The sequence below is a fragment of the Epinephelus fuscoguttatus genome, linkage group LG19 (genome assembly GCF_011397635.1).
Source record: "Epinephelus fuscoguttatus linkage group LG19, E.fuscoguttatus.final_Chr_v1".
Classification (NCBI taxonomy): Eukaryota; Metazoa; Chordata; class Actinopteri; order Perciformes; family Serranidae; genus Epinephelus; species Epinephelus fuscoguttatus.
Window position 1 is genome coordinate 7,681,789 of NC_064770.1, and position 18,222 is coordinate 7,700,010.

Below are 18,222 nucleotides of genomic sequence, written 5' to 3' on the forward strand. Positions count from 1 at the left end.
CTGTCAGTGCACACTTGATGGATGAAGGGGCAGGAATCCAGCCTCACCTGATGGGCCTGTTCACCCTTTGGACTTCTGTTGCCCCAGGTGTCAGTCCACACAGAGCCCAAGGACCTCCACACCACATAGCTGACAGGTATTTTTACCATTTTTTTCCCCCGTTAAAGGGTTTTTGGGGGGATTTTTCCTTATCCGCTGCGAGGGTCCTAAGGACAGAGGGATGCTGTCTGCTGTAAAGCCCTGTGAGGCAAATTGTGATATGAGACATAATAGAAGACTATTATATCCAGTTTAGTGTCAGCTTTTCAACATCCAGCATTCACACTGCAATTTCATCAGAAATTTTCTTCTCTTGTCTACAAAATTTTCTTCCTATTTTTTTTTGTTTACTCATTTTATATGTACATATATGCGTGCATACATATACATTTTTTACATTATCATTATATATATCTTTATCTATATTTTTTATAGAATTTTGTTGTTTTTTCTTTTGCCAACGTAACATAATGAAATAGAAAATGCAGTAGGTTAATACAGTTTTTTCAGCATACCCTCACAACACGATTATGTTTTTCCATTATCCTCTTCTCTTGTCTCTTATTTTTTTGTTTGTTTATTTCTTTTCAGTTACACATCAGAGATGATTCTGATCTGTCAATGTGAAATAAAAACACAAGAACCACAGACATTATGTAAGACTTTGTTTTTTTTTATTGAAGAATGTCAGACAGACTCAGTTTACAATAACAGCATCTGATGCTTTATTCTGGTCTAACTGCTGCTGCTGATCTACTTTGCAGAGGAATCCTCTACCTTTGTGGTGGACACCAGCATGGTGGCGATGCTGCAGAAAGAAAAATCACAGTTTATTTTGACTTTTTCAGTATGATCAGACTGAAAATGATTTTTTATTTTTTATCAAAAGAAAAACAAAACTAGTAATACTTAAAGTTAAATGAAACTACATTTACATCATCTAGTAGCTAGTAAGTAAGAAACAGTATTTTTTGTTTTTGTTATCAGAAGCTGATATGTGTTTTTACAATGAATAAATGCCATTTTTCTGAATTCTGTCCAAAACTATGAGATTTAAAGTTTAAATTATGATGCAAAATTTTATTAGTATTAGTATTTTTAGCCATTCTGCAGTAGCAGTGATGGATGCAAATGTCTGTTTGTCAACCACTTTGTTCAAAACTAACCTATCTCAACAACCACTGAATGGATTGTGATGAAATGTGGTTTACACATTTATCAGGAGGAAGTGTAATAACTTAGGAGATCCTCTGATTTTTCATCTAGCACCATCATCAGGTCAACATTTGAATGTGTCCAATACTTTGCTTTATGACCAAATACCTACAGAACTAAAGACACTCCCATAAGATTCTGCATGCTAAAATGCTAAGCTAAGATGTTTTGTGAGTATTTGTGCACTTAACGCAACATGTGTGAAAGAGTTAATGGCAGAGAAAATGTTCTAAATTCACTTAACGTTTCCCTGCACTCACCTCTCTCCATCCAGCAGCCTCCTGTACTGGGCGATCTCCAGCTCCAGTCTGGTCTTGATGTCCAACAGGTCAGCGTACATGATCTTCTGGTTCTCCAGGTCAGATCTCAGCTGGGCCAGCTGCTCCTCCAGAGCCTCCACCTGCCTCTGGTAACCTGCCAGCATGTTGGCGTAGCGGGTCCTGGTCTCAGCGAGACTTGCCTCCAGAGCTCCTTTCTGTTCAGAAGGAAGAGGGAGGACAGTCAGGTCAGAGAGAGAGCAACAGATGACTTAATGAGGTTGAAAGGATTAGTTTTCTTACCTTGCTGATCTGAGCCTGCAGTTTGATCTCCAGAGTCTGAAGAGTTCTTCTGATCTCCCCGATCTCGGACTTTGACGTCTGCAAGTACTCAGCGCTAGAAGCCACGTCTTTGTTCAGGTCAGCTGTCTGTGGAGCACAAGTGCTAATTATGTTATTGAGCTGCTAAACATCCCAGAAGAGCGTAACTTAAAGACCAAAAAAAAAAAAAAAAAGCTATAAAACTTCAAAAGTAAAACTTATAAAACTTAAAAATCAAAAAGTGGTTGTAGTATGACTTGAGATGGAGCCGGTTTTGGACAGTAGGGGGCAGCAGTGATCACATTCAGAGTACGAAATAGGACTTTGTGGTCTCACCTTGGCTTGGAACCATGACTCCAGGTCTCTGCGATTCTTGTTGGCAACGGTCTCGTAGTGGTCTCTGATTCCAGCCAAGACAGCAGACAGGTCTTGTTGAGGAGCCGCATCCACCTCCACGTTCACCTGACCTCCCATCTGGGCCCGCAGAGCCAGCAGATCCTGCAGCAAGACACTGGTTAAACTTCTGTTATTTTATCCTTTTATTTCTGTTTCTTTTTTTGTCTGGTTTCAGTGGTCATACCTCCTCGTGGTTCTTCTTCATATGGATCAGCTCTTCTCTCAGACCCTCCAACTGCTTCTCCAGGTCAGCCCGACTCAGGGTCAGCTCTTGCATGACCCTCTTCAGCCCGGTGATGTCAGCTTCCACCATTTGGCGCATGGCCAGCTCGTTATCATACCTGCAAAAAAAAAACAAGACAGAGTTCAAGAAACTCACCTGATTGTCAGAATGACTGGGAAGAAGGAGCTCATGAAGACACAGATTGAATCAGGTTATTTTATGTTGCGTCCTCACCATGTGATATGATGTTAAAAGACACAAAGTCTCACACTCACTTGACTCTGAAGTCTTCGGTGGCCAGCTTGGCGTTGTCCACAGCAAGGATGAGGTCAGCGTTACCACGAGCAGCAAGATTGATCTGAAATGTTGAAAAGGTTAAACTTAAAACATTAATAGTCGGGGCGTCGGTGGCTTAGTGGTGGAGCAGGCGCCCCATGTGTAGGGCTGTTGCCGCGGCAGTCTGGGCTCGAATCCAGCCTGTGACCCTTTGCTGCGTGCCATCCCCCCTCTCTCTCTCCCCCTTCATACTTACCTGTCCTGTCCAATAAAGGCAAAATGGCCAAAAAATATCTTTAAAAAAAAAAAAACATTAATAGTCAGATTTCCTAAAAAAAACTGAAGAATTAATAAACCTTATAAACCTTAAATAAACTTGAGTTACATTTAAAATCATTCATTCATTCATCTTCTAACCGCTTCATCCTCTTGAGGGTCATGGGGGGGCTGGAGCCTATCCCAGCTGACATTGGGCAAGAGGCAGGGTACACCCTGGACAGGTCGCCAGACTATCACAGGGCTGACACATAAAGATAAACAACCACAACGCTCACATTCACACCTACGGACAATTTAGAGTTATCAATTAACCTAATCCCCAATCCGCATGTCTTTGGACTGTGGGAGGAAGCCGGAGTGCCCAGAGAGAGCCCACGCTGACACGGGGAGAACATGCAAACTCCGCACAGAAGGGCTCCCACACCTGGGATTGAGCCGGCAACCCTCTTGCTATGAGGTGACAGTGCTAACCACCACACCACCGTGCTGCCCCATTTAAAACCATAAAACTTTAAATTCAAATACCTCCAATCAAAATATTCAAAAACAAAGGCTTATTAAGTTTCTGTTCTCACCTGGTCCTGCAGGTCTTTGATGCGGACGTTGAAGCTGGTGAAGTTGTGAGCGTCTGGCAGGGTTCTGTTCTCCAGAAACTGTCTGATCTTCAGCTCCAGTTCAGCATTGGCCTTCTCCAGACTGCGCACCTTCTCCAGGTATGTGGCCAGGCGGTCGTTGAGGTTCTGCATGGTGGCTTTCTCGCTCACAGTCACGTCAACTGCGTCAGCCAAGTTAAAGCCACTGCCAGCACCAGCAGAGGAAACAAAGGAGGCCTTGGACACACGGACTCCAGACCCTCCAGCTCCTCCATACACACTGCCAGCCCCTATGCTGCTGACTCTTTGGGACACAGAGGGGACCATCACGATGGAGCTCCTCATGGGGGAAGACATGTAGCTGCTGCGGCTGGAGAAGGAGGTCATGGCTGCTGGTCGGCTGGTCGTTGGCTCTGAGCGGAGAGTGAAGAGGTGCTGGAACAGCAGCTCCTCTTATGCCTCAAAATCAGGCTGGGGGTGTGGTAGTGGGTCAGGTTGGGATGCCAAACATGCCAGCTATGTCATATTGTGGCCCTGAGGCCCGGAGAGCAAACCGGTCTGAGCTGAACAGGTGAGGTCCAGCAGGTCCGGTGGGTCTCCATCTGAAAGAGAAAGTCTATTTCAACTCTTCTAGCGGCTCCAGGGTGACATCTCAGAGGAGCCTGACAGCTGTTTGTACCTGACGGTGCGGTCCTGTCAGTCCACACAAAGCCCTGAGGATCAGGCATCCAGTCAGACCTCAAATGTTTCACAGCCCACAGCTCTGTCCACAGAGAGATTCAAAGAGAGCAGGAGAGTCTGAAGTTGAAGTGCTTCTTTATGGGTTGAGAAAATTTTCCTTTTGCTCATTAAACTATTTAAAACCCTATTCGATTTTATGCAAAATATGTCGTCACAAAATTGAAAATGAATTCTAAGGTCATAGTTTTCACATTCTGATGGCTCGTCTTTCTTTGGTTTAGTTATTTACAATGAAAACTCCTATACTGATCCTAAACCCAAGCAAAGTTTATCGATCAGAGGTTTAATATTTCTACAAGCTGTGGGCACTTAAATCAAAGAGTGATTTTTACTTCTCAAGAGGCCACTCTTACAATTCATTTTATAGACCTATAATGGTGAAACTGATGAGTATATAAATTTAATTTATTTTAATCTTGCTTTACTCGTCTATGCACTTTTATGCTTGTATGTGTAAACATATATGTATGGTTTTTAAAGCAAAACCTGTTTCGTTTTTTTTGAGTGCTATAAATTAAAAAAAAACTTGAAACTTGACTTTCACAAAAAAAAGTAAAAAAAAATAAGGAAACATCTGAAAACAATCAGAATATTATTTCATGTTAAAAAAAAATGTGTTTTTTCCTGGTCTTCCCTTTGTTTAGACAATTAAAATAAAAATAAAACTCCTTAGAGAATTATTTGGCTTGTGAGCCTTTAAACTGAAGCAGTTTTTACTTATCAAAGGTTTAAGAATCATTTTGACTTCTCAAGATGCAAAATTTTATAGGTTTTAGAGCCCTTAAGTGGTGAAACTGTCCAGTGTTTTACAGAGAAACAGCATAAACTAAACTAGAAAAGCACTCAGAGAGTGCAGACCTCCGCCAAGTAGGTGATATTCCCTCCTCCTCTGCATCAGATTTTGCAGCCTGCATCACAATTAGGTTATTTGCATCCCTATCATTATTAGGTTATATATGTCTTCATCATGGAGACACTGTGGTGTATTTATTTCATTTTTATTTTGTACCAACACAGAATATAATATGATTTTTTTTGTATTTTTCACTTTCTTTTTTCCAACACAGAACATTAATTTCAACTTTAGAATTACAACAATATTTAGCAAGTAGAACAAGACGTGCTTTCCGGCCACCAGATGGCGCTATTTTCATCGTCTTTAGAAATTGGAATTGCTGCTGAGGCTGTCAGACCATAGAGTTTATTTATTATTTTATCCACTTTGCTTCAACTGATCACCACCAAAATTTTATCATCTTGTCCCATTATCCACCTTGGATGAAAATTTCATCAAAATCCTCTCAGAACTTTTTGAGTTATTTTGCAGACAAACAAACAAACAAACAAACAGACAAACAAACAAACAGACAAACAGACCAATGCCAGCGAAAACATTACCTCCTTGGCGGAGGTAATAAAAGAGAAACATTTGAAAAGAAGAATGAGAATATTATTTTATGTTATGAGAAAATGTTATTTCCACTTTATTAATGAATCTTGTCATGCCCCGCAGGTCTACTTTTTGACTCCTTTAGGGGTTAACATGTTTTTAAGTGCTGTATCTTTCAGTGAGAAAGTTGACACCTGGTTGAGTGTAATGCTGTCAGTGCACACTTGATGGATGAAGGGGCAGGAATCCAGCCTCACCTGATGGGCCTGTTCACCCTTTGGACTTCTGTTGCCCCAGGTGTCAGTCCACACAGAGCCCAAGGACCTCCACACCACATAGCTGACAGGTATTTCTACCATTTTTTTCCCCGTTAAAGGGTTTTTTGGGGGGATTTTTCCTTATCTGCTGCGAGGGTCCTAAGAACAGAGGGATGCCGTATGCTGTCAAGCCCTGTGAGGCAAATTGTGATATGTGATACTGGGCTTTATGAATAAAATTGATTGATTGATTGATTGATTGATTGATTGATTGATTGATTGATAGATTGAGATCTGTCCTCAGAGAGACTAAATAGAAGACTCACAAAAGTGTGACTTTTTTTGTACATTTACATGTTAAATTCCAACTCAAACTTAATTTTTCAAATGGTCAACGCCTTGAGCATAGCTTGACAGGTGCACTTGCCCTGTGGTGGCCTATGAGTAAATGAATGATGTAGGCTTTCTCTTGTTGCCAGCTGGCTCCAAATATTTTTCTGATAACTAGACGTTCAGGAGGTTAATAGTGGGAGCTGAATCATCCACAAAGGTCTTCCTCTCTCCAACCCAATGGACACTGTGATTAAAACTGGTAAAAACAATGAATAAAGCAGTTTCATTTGAAAAAAACTTTGTTGTCCTGATGCTGCACACCGCAGCAAGACTGCTAGCTGTGGTGGCCAACTAGAAAACACAAATGGCCCTATCCAGAGCCAGTATGTTGTTTGTCCAATCCGGGCTACTGGACAAACATGGCGATGCAACATGGTGATCCCTGTAGATGAGGAACCACCCATTTTTCCCCTTTTTCACAAATGAAGGCCTGTCTCAATTAGACTGGTTACCAAGCAGTTATGTTTTTAGAGAGGTTCTATGGATGTATAAAATCGGGTAATTGTTGTCGGGTTATTGATATTAAAATGTATTAATAAAAATTTGTTTTATATGTACATACATGCATGCATATACATTTTTTACATTATCATTATATATATCTTTATCTATTTTTTTATAGAATTTTGTTGTTTTTTCTTTTGCCAACGTAACATAATGAAATAGAAAATGCAGTAGGTTAATACAGTTTTTTCAGCATACCCTCACAACACGATTATGTTTTTCCATTATCCTCTTCTCTTGTCTCTTATTTTTTTGTTTGTTTATTTCTTTTCAGTTACACATCAGAGATGATTCTGATCTGTCAATGTGAAATAAAAACACAAGAACCACAGACATTATGTAAGACTTTGTTTTTTTTTATTGAAGAATGTCAGACAGACTCAGTTTACAATAACAGCATCTGATGCTTTATTCTGGTCTAACTGCTGCTGCTGATCTACTTTGCAGAGGAATCCTCTACCTTTGTGGTGGACACCAGCATGGTGGCGATGCTGCAGAAAAGAAAAATCACAGTTTATTTTGACTTTTTCAGTATGATCAGACTGAAAATGATTTTTTATTTTTTATCAAAAGAAAAACAAAACTAGTAATACTTAAAGTTAAATGAAACTACGTTTACATCATCTAGTAGCTAGTAAGTAAGAAACAGTATTTTTTGTTTTTGTTATCAGAAGCTGATATGTGTTTTTACAATGAATAAATGCCATTTTTCTGAATTCTGTCCAAAACTATGAGATTTAAAGTTTAAATTATGATGCAAAATTTTATTAGTATTAGTATTTTTAGCCATTCTGCAGTAGCAGTGATGGATGCAAATGTCTGTTTGTCAACCACTTTGTTCAAAACTAACCTATCTCAACAACCACTGAATGGATTGTGATGAAATGTGGTTTACACATTTATCAGGAGGAAGTGTAATAACTTAGGAGATCCTCTGATTTTTCATCTAGCACCATCATCAGGTCAACATTTGAATGTGTCCAATACTTTGCTTTATGACCAAATACCTACAGAACTAAAGACACTCCCATAAGATTCTGCATGCTAAAATGCTAAGCTAAGATGTTTTGTGAGTATTTGTGCACTTAACACAACATGTGTGAAAGAGTTAATGGCAGAGAAAATGTTCTAAATTCACTGAACGTTTCCCTGCACTCACCTCTCTCCATCCAGCAGCCTCCTGTACTGGGCGATCTCCAGCTCCAGTCTGGTCTTGATGTCCAACAGGTCAGCATACATGATCTTCTGGTTCTCCAGGTCAGATCTCAGCTGGGCCAGCTGCTCCTCCAGAGCCTCCACCTGCCTCTGGTAACCTGTCAGCATGTTGGCGTAGCGGGTCCTGGTCTCAGCGAGACTTGCCTCCAGAGCTCCTTTCTGTTCAGGAGGAAGAGGGAGGACAGTCAGGTCAGAGAGAGAACAACAGATGACTTAATGAGGTTGAAAGGATTAGTTTTCTTACCTTGCTGATCTGAGCCTGCAGTTTGATCTCCAGAGTCTGAAGAGTTCTTCTGATCTCCCCGATCTCGGACTTTGACGTCTGCAAGTACTCAGCGCTAGAAGCCACGTCTTTGTTCAGGTCAGCTGTCTGTGGAGCACAAGTGCTAATTATGTTATTGAGCTGCTAAACATCCCGGAAGAGCGTAACTTAAAGACCAAAAAAAAAAAGCTATAAAACTTCAAAAGTAAAACTTATAAAACTTAAAAATCAAAAAGTGGTTGTAGTATGACTTGAGATGGAGCCGGTTTTGGACAGTAGGGGGCAGCAGTGATCACATTCAGAGTACGAAATAGGACTTTGTGGTCTCACCTTGGCTTGGAACCATGACTCCAGGTCTCTGCGATTCTTGTTGGCAACGGTCTCGTAGTGGTCTCTGATTCCAGCCAAGACAGCAGACAGGTCTTGTTGAGGAGCCGCATCCACCTCCACATTCACCTGACCTCCCATCTGGGCCCGCAGAGCCAGCAGATCCTGCAGGAAGACACTGGTTAAACTTCTGTTATTTTATCCTTTTATTTCTGTTTCTTTTTTTGTCAGGTTTCAGTGGTCATACCTCCTCGTGGTTCTTCTCCATATGGATCAGCTCTTCTCTCAGACCCTCCAACTGCTTCTCCAGGTCAGCCCGGCTCAGGGTCAGCTCTTGCATGACCCTCTTCAGCCCGGCGATGTCAGCTTCCACCATTTGGCGCATTGCCAGCTCGTTGTCATACCTGGGGGGAAAAAAAGCAAGAATGAGATAAAAAAAATCACCTGAATGTTGAAATGACTGCAAAGAAGGGGCTCACAAAAACACAGATTGAATCAGATAACTTTATGTTGTGTTCTCACCATGTGATATGATGTTAAAAGACTCAAAGTCTCACACTCACTTGACTCTGAAGTCTTCGGTGGCCAGCTTGGCATTGTCCACAGCGAGAATGAGGTCAGCGTTACCACGAGCAGCAAGATTGATCTGAAATGTTGAAAAAAAAATATAAATTAAAACTTTAATGTTCAGATGGTTTGTAGAAAAAATGAAGAACCAAAAACTTCAATACTTGTCACATAAAATCATCAATCTAAATACTTCCAATCAAAATATTCAAAAGCAAAGGCTTATTAAGTTTCTGTTCTCACCTTGTCCTGCAGGTCTTTGATGCGGACGTTGAAGCTGGTGAAGTTGTGAGCGTCTGGCAGGGTTCTGTTCTCCAGAAACTGTCTGATCTTCAGCTCCAGTTCAGCATTGGCCTTCTCCAGACTGCGCACCTTCTCCAGGTATGTGGCCAGGCGGTCGTTGAGGTTCTGCATGGTGGCTTTCTCGCTCACAGTCACGTCAACTGCGTCAGCCAAGTTAAAGCCACTGCCAGCACCAGCAGAGGAAACAAAGGAGGCCTTGGACACACGGACTCCAGACCCTCCAGCTCCTCCGTACACACTGCCAGCCCCTATGCTGCTGACTCTTTGGGACACAGAGGGAGCCATCAAGATGGAGCTCCTCATGGGGGAAGACATGTAGCTGCTGCGGCTGGAGAAGGAGGTCATGGCTGCTGGTCAGCTGGTCGTTGGCTCTGAGCAGAGAGTGAAGAGGTGCTGGGACAGCAGCTCCTCTTATGCCTCAAAATGGTGAGGGGGGTCGTTGTGGTATTTGGGATGCCAAACATGCCAGAGTGACAGTGCAGCTAACCTGTCAAGCCAACGGGTCTGAGCTGAGCAGGTGAGGTCCAGCAGGTTGGGTAGGTCTTCATCTGAAAGAGAAAGTCTATTCAAACCCTTCTAAGATAAGCTCCAGGGCCTCTGGGCAACATCTCAGAGGGGCCTGACATCTTTTATACCTGATTGTCCAGTCCTGTCTGTCCACAGAGAGCCCCTAGGACCAAACATCCAGTCAGACCTCATATGCTTCACAGCTCACAGCTCTGTCCACAGAGAGATTCAAAGACAGCAGGAGAGTCTAAAGTTAGCATTTTTTGGAGTTGAGAAAATTCTCCTTTAGCTCATTAAAAGGTTAATATCTCTATAAGATGGGAGTGCTGAGTGGCAATTTTTAATACATTTCATAAACCTATAGTGGTGAAACTGATGAGTATTTGAACCTAATTTATTTTTTTCTTGCTTTACTCATCAATGCCCTGTTATATCTGGACCATATCTATCTTCTCAATTACTCCTTCTGTCCCTGCTGTTGTTAACACTATCCCTGCAGTTGACGAGATTTTCCATCATTTATGACAGAAAAAAAATTATGGTTGCGCAAGCCGTGGAGATGTGTATGGACTCAGACTCTGATAATTCCTGTTTCGATCTATATTCTTAATCCGATTTGGATAAGGACGCAGACAAGTTTGTTGGGACAAAATTGGATCTCCATGACAGTGACACATTTCCACGTAAATTTCCACGTATTTCTATGTAAATGTGAAGTTGATTTTGTATTTGAAAATGACTGTCTTTGTGTTGATAAAAAATGAATGGAATAAGATAGAATTAAATGTTTTAAAAACAGAAGGTCTTTTCTTTAGTTTCATGTATATACTGTTTACATATTCATAGAACAAATCATTCTGTGGGTCTTAACATGCTGGCAGTGGCTGGCAACTTAAAAATAGTACCCTGGCAGGGAAAGTGTTAATGCATGTTCTGCAGGGCTAGAGAGGGTTGATGTGGGCTGTGCCTTGAATTCCCATGACCTTAAGCAACCTGGTAGCTGACTTGCCCACAAAGCCTCTGCAGCCAACTTCAGCTGGGCAAACCTTCACTTTCAGCATCAGCTGCCTTGCAAGTGCAGAATGGTAGAGGGGGTACAGCATTGATTTATGTCTGTCTAGACACTTCAGCACCTGATTGTGCCGCCAGGTCAACAACCTTGCGTCCGGCTTGTCTTGCAGCAAACCAGGATTTGTTCTAGGTTTGCTGGAAATGGGCAGAGGTGGCACATGGGGTCCTCTCTGAACTATTGGCTCAGGTTCCTCAGAGGTGGCAGGACATCGTAGGTGGCTCGTATTATGAAGCTGGTTTGAGATGCTTCCATGCCCCACATCCGCTGTCCTTGTTGTGCCTGTAACTGCCTATGCGCACCTCATTGCCTGCTCTTGTTGACACAACTCCTTGACCTTGGCGCTGACATGGCGGTGCCTTGTGCCAGGATGGTCTGCTCCCTCCAAAGCCAAGGCCTCCTCTTCCTTGTTGAACATGCCCAACAATGTCCCTGTGTTCAGGGCTGACTTTGTCTGTTGTGTAGATGCAGAAGGGGTCCACCTCCTTCCAGTAGCGAGTGGCAGAGCTGTTTGGGCTATTTACATGGATCAGGTGATTCTGTTATTGTCCTTTCTGAGCACATGTACTCCTCTTCAAGACTGGACACAGGGAGCTCCAGAGGGCCTTTTCCATGCAGCCCTATGTTGAACTAAGCTACTTTTTGGCAAATGAGATCATCGGTCCCTCCAGTCTGTCAGCCTTAGAAATTTGAACCTCATAGATGGTTAAAGGACACGTCAGCCTGGGTAGGAAGCCAAATTGAAGGCACCAGAGCACCAGGCTGAATAAATGGGTTGAAAGACTGAACTTTCACACCTTAAAGGTAGGATATGGAGGATTTTCAAACAAAAAAAATATACACATATACAAATGAAATCCTGCTTAATCATCACCTATGGGCTTCTACTCATGTGTGGTGGTGACTCTGTTTGCAGAGCTCCTGCCCTTTAACTGTATTTTGATGTTTTTGTGAGCTCGGACCGCTTCTGGGCAGAGATTTCCCCAGCCAATGAGAGCGCGCAGGTGCTGTGTCTGAGCGTGTCCGAGCGTGTCCAAGCGTGCACCAGCGAGAGCCTTGCCTGAACCTCTTCTGTGAAGCCTTCTTCCATACCTCTGGGCTCCGTACACCCGGGAGAGTTGAGCCTGATAGGAGGGGCCGAATTTGAATGTGTGGTTACAAACAGCAACTGGAAAATCCTCCAGACCCTACCTTTAAAGTAAAAAAATGGTTTTATCTGCCCCTGCGCTATTTGTCTCTTAACACAGCTAGAGCTGAGTGAGTGATTGCTCATACTGCTCAAGCAGCAATGTACACTGTCATGTATTTTCCCCAGAAAGGGAAATCAGGGTTTCAAAACAGGAAAGAAAGGAAAGGGAAAGAAAAAATTAAAAGGCACATGAGGAGAGACACAGTTTATGCATAGAGCCCAGAATTTGGTGCTATGTCCCTGCTCACCAAGATCACATTTTGCCATGATAACACGCATAGAATCACAAGGTGAAAATACCCCCCCACTGTCCCGCTGGTAATAAAGCACACTTACATGGTTAAATCACAAAGAAAATAAAATGTAGTAAGAGAAACAATATTAACATCTTTCAAAGTGTTCTATGACTTCCTGTCAGTGAAACCTGAAGGTGAGTTTCATGCTGTCAGTGCACACCTGATGGATGAAGGAGCAGGAATGGAGCCTCATCTGATGGGCCTGTTTACCTAGGCTCCTGTTCCCTGGGGGGAACAGATGGTCCGGTCTGGTCAGTCCACGTGGAGCCCCATGGACCTTAAATGCCACACAGCTCACAGGTCTGTCCTCAGAGAGACATTAAAGAAAAGACTCATGGAAAAAACTCAGTTTAAAAACTTAAACTCAGGTTAGGTTTGAGCACTCGCCTGTTTGTCCTCTTGTTCACATAAAGTGTATGTAAGTGTCGTTAACCTTTAAGACTCTTATTTTGTTTAAGTTTTGTAACCCTGAAGAGATCAAACCATCCAGTGTTTCACAGGAAAACAGCAAAGGTGAGAGAAATAGCTGAGAGAGAACAGTTTTATGGAGAAAAAAAAATGTTTTACTTATTTACTTTTAACTAACTTGTATAAAATGCAGGAAAAATCATGCAGGTAACCAAACTGTGATTTTTCTCCAATTAAAATAAAGACTCTTCCTTTGCTTTTGTCTATAGATATCAAACCAGCATAACACAATATATTTGTACTATACTTGAAAGGGACGTCATTGACATAATCCATTCCCTAGCTCCTAATCTGCTTTATACAGTTTAAACACACATTTTTAAAAACATTCCCAAGTTTTCAGTAATGACCCCTCGGTCTATCTTGTCACTCCTCAGGTGGGTCCTGATCTCCAGGTTGGGAAGCTTCAGGACTCAAAGGACCACAGTATAAACTAGAAAAGCACTCAGAGAGTGCAGACCTCCGCCAAGTAGGTGATATTCCCTCCCCCTCTACATCAGATTTTGCAGCCTGCATCACAATTAGGTTATTTGCGTCACTATCATTATCAGGTTATATATGCCTTCACCATGGAGACACTGTGGTGTATTTGTTTCATTTTTATTTTGTACCAACACAGAATAAAATATGTTTTTTTGTATTTTTCACTTTCTGTTTTTTTCCAGCGCAGAACATAAATTTCAACTTTAGAATTACAACAATATTTAGCAAAAGAACAAGATGTGCTTTCCGGCCACCAGATGGTGCTATTTTCACCATCTCATTAGACATTGGAATTGCTGCTGAGGCTGTCAGACGATCATTTTAACCAATCACCACCAAAATTTTTATCATCTCTTCCTTGTCCCATTATCCACCTTTCCTGAAAATTTCATCACAATCCGTTCATAACTTTTTGAGTTATTTTGCAGACAAACAAACAAACAAACAGACAAACAGACCAACGGCTGTGAAAACATAACCTCCTTGGTGGAGGTAACTAGGAAAGCACTCGGAGAGCGCAGACCTCCGCCAAGCAGCTCGGATTTCCCGCCATTTTATTATTTTATCCACTTCCGCTTCAACTGATCACCACCAAAATTTTATCATCTCTTCCTTGTCCCATTATCCACCTTTCCTGAAAATGTCATGAAAATCCATTCAGAACATTTTGAGTTATTTTAACAGACCAGCGCTGGTGAAAACATAACCTCCTTTGCCGAGGTAATAAAAATCAAAAATTGATCAGTTAGATTAATAAACTAAAGACCATCCTGCGATGAAATCACACAATCTGCGGTACAGTGAGGCCAGGGGCGTAAAGTGCGGGACCAAAGGCCTCTTCCTCACTTCCTACCCCCCTACCTCCAGCCCCCTTCCTCAGACATAACTTAAACATACACATGCATGTTTCTATGTTTATGCTGTCATCTTTGAACTTTTTAAATGTTAATTGAAATTACACTTTTATTTTTCTTACCTATACATTTGAATATTGTGCTTTTTTTCTGAATTTTGTTGCCAAGAAATGAGCAATAAATTCTTTTGATATTTTGACTTAGATTTTTCGTTTGTCTTCTCTGCTTCTTAAGCATTATTATTATTATTAACCAGTATTATATATCTTCCTGGTTTCACAGGTTTTATATCAGTTTCAAAGTCTCTAAGACCACCTTCTTGTTATTCACATTATAAAAATAAACAGCTTTTTTAGGGGTTCAAGGTCAAAGGGCTGAACCCTATGGTTTTTGCTTTGACTTCATTTTTTTTTTCCTTTTTTTTTCTCCTTTGGAAATGTTTTCCATGAGATGTTATATCTTAAGGCCAAAACACACCGGCGGCGTCATTGACGTGAGTCATGTGCCGCCCTGAACACACACAAAAAACGTAGCGCTGTGGGGCGTCAACCAGATTTCTATTGCACACTCCAGTCCGCTAGGCTGGGAAGTACAAAATAGCGCTTTTTCTAGGGTGGCGACACTGGAAAAATAGGACAATAGCATAAAGTGCTGCGGCACAGCATGTCGACGCGCGTTGAGCCGCCGCCGGTGTGTTTTGGCCTTCAGACTCATGAAATTTTCACCAGTGATTGGAAGTTGTGTGCAAATGCTGCTCAAGAAGTATGACACCAGTTGGCCAGATTAGGGCACTATAATTAAGGTTCAAAAATTCTATTTTTATAAGGACACACCCTTCAAATCTTAAATCTGATTGACTTCAAAAGTGACACACAAATGCAGTTCAGTCTGCTGTAAGAAAAAGCCTTAAAAACCATGATGGGACCACACATAAAATTTTTCACCATTCTGAAAAGCTGTAGGTCCAAGTTTTCTGTGGATGATCAATGGACCAAACTTATGAAAAGTTATTAAAAGCTTGTTGATATCTCATTGTGTTTTACAGATATTAGCCAGTGAACTTCAGAGAGGGCGTGGCTCAGTATATAAATAGACCTAACTCCACTACCATTGAACCAGTCATCACAAAACTTGTAAGAAATATTCAAATACCTGAATCATGCTCTAAAACCACTAGGGGGTGTTACAATGCAAAAAGTTTATATCCAATAATCAGCTGGAGATTTGTACAAAATTTGGTTTGCACTATACAGGGTCATGTCTCAGTTGATACTTAAAATTTGGAAATGATTGCCTTAAGAGAATGTGGCTCATTGCAATAAATCTGAATTTCAAGACATTTCACATTCCAAACTTAAAAACAACAACAAAATAAATCACCAGTACTTCCTACAGAGCTGACATTCTTTCAGTACCCTACCTCCACTGAAATGAAATGATGACAAAATTTTGCCTCACCGCAACCTGTAGTCAGTTAGGAAGTCCGTCACTGTATTTTTAAGAATGTGCAAAATTAATTACTCAATCAATCAATCAATCAATCAATAAATTTTATTTATAAAGCCCAATATCACAAATCACAGTTTGCCTCACAGGGCTTTACAGCATACGACATCCCTCTGTCCTTATGACCCTCACAGCTGATAAGGAAAAACTCCCCAAAATAAACTCTTTAACGGGGGAAAAACGGTAGAAACCTTAGGAAGAGCAACTGAGGAGGGATCCCTCTTCCAGGACGGACAGACGTGCAATAGATGTCGTACAGAACAGATCAACATGATAAATTAACAGTAATCCGTATGACACAATGAGAGAGAGGCAGAGACAGAGAGAGATACAGATGGTAATGACAGTAGCTTACAGCAACATTAATGAAAGTAATAATATTATAGTTATAGTTCTGGCTACTGTGGTACAATATGTTGAAAGTATATATTAATATCTGATAGTATACATGTGTGACAATAATCATATAATAACAGTAGAAGTATGACTAATGACTAATGATGGCAGCAGCAGGAGGCATCTGGCAGGACCACGGCAGCAGCACAACCACACACGTCACACCATCCAGGCACCGCTGCAATATAAGTTAACCTGAGAGACAATGGAGCACAAAGGCTCCGGAGAAGAAGTCGAGTTAGTGACATGCAGTAACAGGACACGAGAGAGAGAAAGAGAGAGAGAGAGAGAGAGAGAGAGAGAGAGAGAAGGAGAGAAGGTGCCCGGTGTATTATAGGGGGGTCCTCCGGCAGACTAGGCCTAAGTCAGCCTAACTAGGGGCTGGTACAGGGCAAGCCTGAGCCAGCCCTAACTATAAGCTTTATCAAAGAGGACAGTCTTAAGTCTAGTCTTAAATGTGGAGACGGTGTCTGCCTCGCGAAGCGTAACAGGAAGATGATTCCACAGGAGAGGAGCCTGATAGCTAAAGGCTCTGGCTCCTGATCTACTTTTGGAGACTTTAGGGACCACGAGTAACCCTGCATTCTCAGAGCGCAGTGTTCTGGTGGGATAATAAGGCACTATGAGCTCTCTAAGATATGATGGAGCCTGACCATTTAGAGCTTTATAAGTTAACAGTAGGATTTTAAATTCAATTCTGGATTTTACAGGGAGCCAGTGCAGAGAAGCTAAAACAGGAGAAATATGATCACGTTTCTTAGTTCCTGTTAGTACACGTGCTGCTGCATTCTGAATTAGCTGGAGAGTTTTTAAGGACTTACTAGAGCTACCTGATAATAGAGAGTTACAATAATCCAGTTATTCCTCAGGTGAAGGGCTCATTGCATGGGTCAAACAGTCTCAGTAAAAAATCAAAAAATGCAAGGCTCCTTCAAAAACACACCATGGCACACTGTAAAGTCTGTAAAGTTAAAATGCCTTTATTTTACATGGCAAAATGAATCAAAAAGAGTTAAAAAAAAAAAAAATGACCAACGCGTATCGACCAACATAGGTCTTCATCAGGGTCAGACAGGAGTAACTTGCACACCTATGCTGTGTTACACTGATGAGTTGAGTAGGCGGGAAGTTCCCTGTTAAGGCACACACCCACTGGCCAGACACCAAGTGTATCCAAGTGAAAAAATGAGGGTGGGGAACAAAAAAACACAAAGAAGAAAGAAGATGAAGACCTATGTTGGTCAATACGCGTTGGTCATTTTTTAACTCTTTTTGATTCATTTTGCCATGTAAAATAAAGGCATTTTAACTTTACAGACTATACAGTGTGCCTTGGTGTGTTTTTGAAGGAGCCTTGCATTTTTTGATTTTTTACTGAGACTGTTTGACCCATGCAATGAGCCCTTCACCTGAGGAATAAGTGCAAAATACCTGAAGTATCCAAAGAGCACCTGTATTGTGACCAACAGAAGGACCCAGCTGCGCTTCCACTCTGTTGTCTTCATGTTCAGCAGGACTATTTTTGGGTGAGTCCTTTGGAAGCAGCTCCATTCTACTTGAATGTTTTTGGGCATCTACAACATGGCCTTGAACAATACATTTTTCTTCACGAATGAGCAAGGCAAAAACATTATTGTACAAGACTCTCTACTAGATGGACAAGCCAGTGGCCAAACAAGTAATGTGCACACTTTATATCCGAGTCTGAGGAAACTCCAAGAAAAGGAGAAAAAGTTGGATTTACACATAATCACACTATCAGACTACTGGAGGGAAGAGATGATCCCAAGAGGACTACGGATTAAGAAATTTCCATCATTTGGCTATGATAATGCTGAATTCAAAAGGAAATGGGAAGCCATCTTAAATAAATGCTCTCTTGATTTGATTTTGTTA

The 18,222-nt window shown here is 41.5% G+C and overlaps 2 pseudogenes; both read right to left on the bottom strand.

The window, feature by feature from the left end:
- Positions 1-769: 769 nt before the first annotated feature.
- LOC125879614 (keratin, type I cytoskeletal 13-like) lies at positions 770-4,110 on the bottom strand (annotated as a pseudogene).
- A 3,191-nt stretch (positions 4,111-7,301) lies between these two features.
- On the bottom strand, positions 7,302-10,022 carry LOC125879615 (keratin, type I cytoskeletal 13-like; annotated as a pseudogene).
- Positions 10,023-18,222: the final 8,200 nt, after the last annotated feature.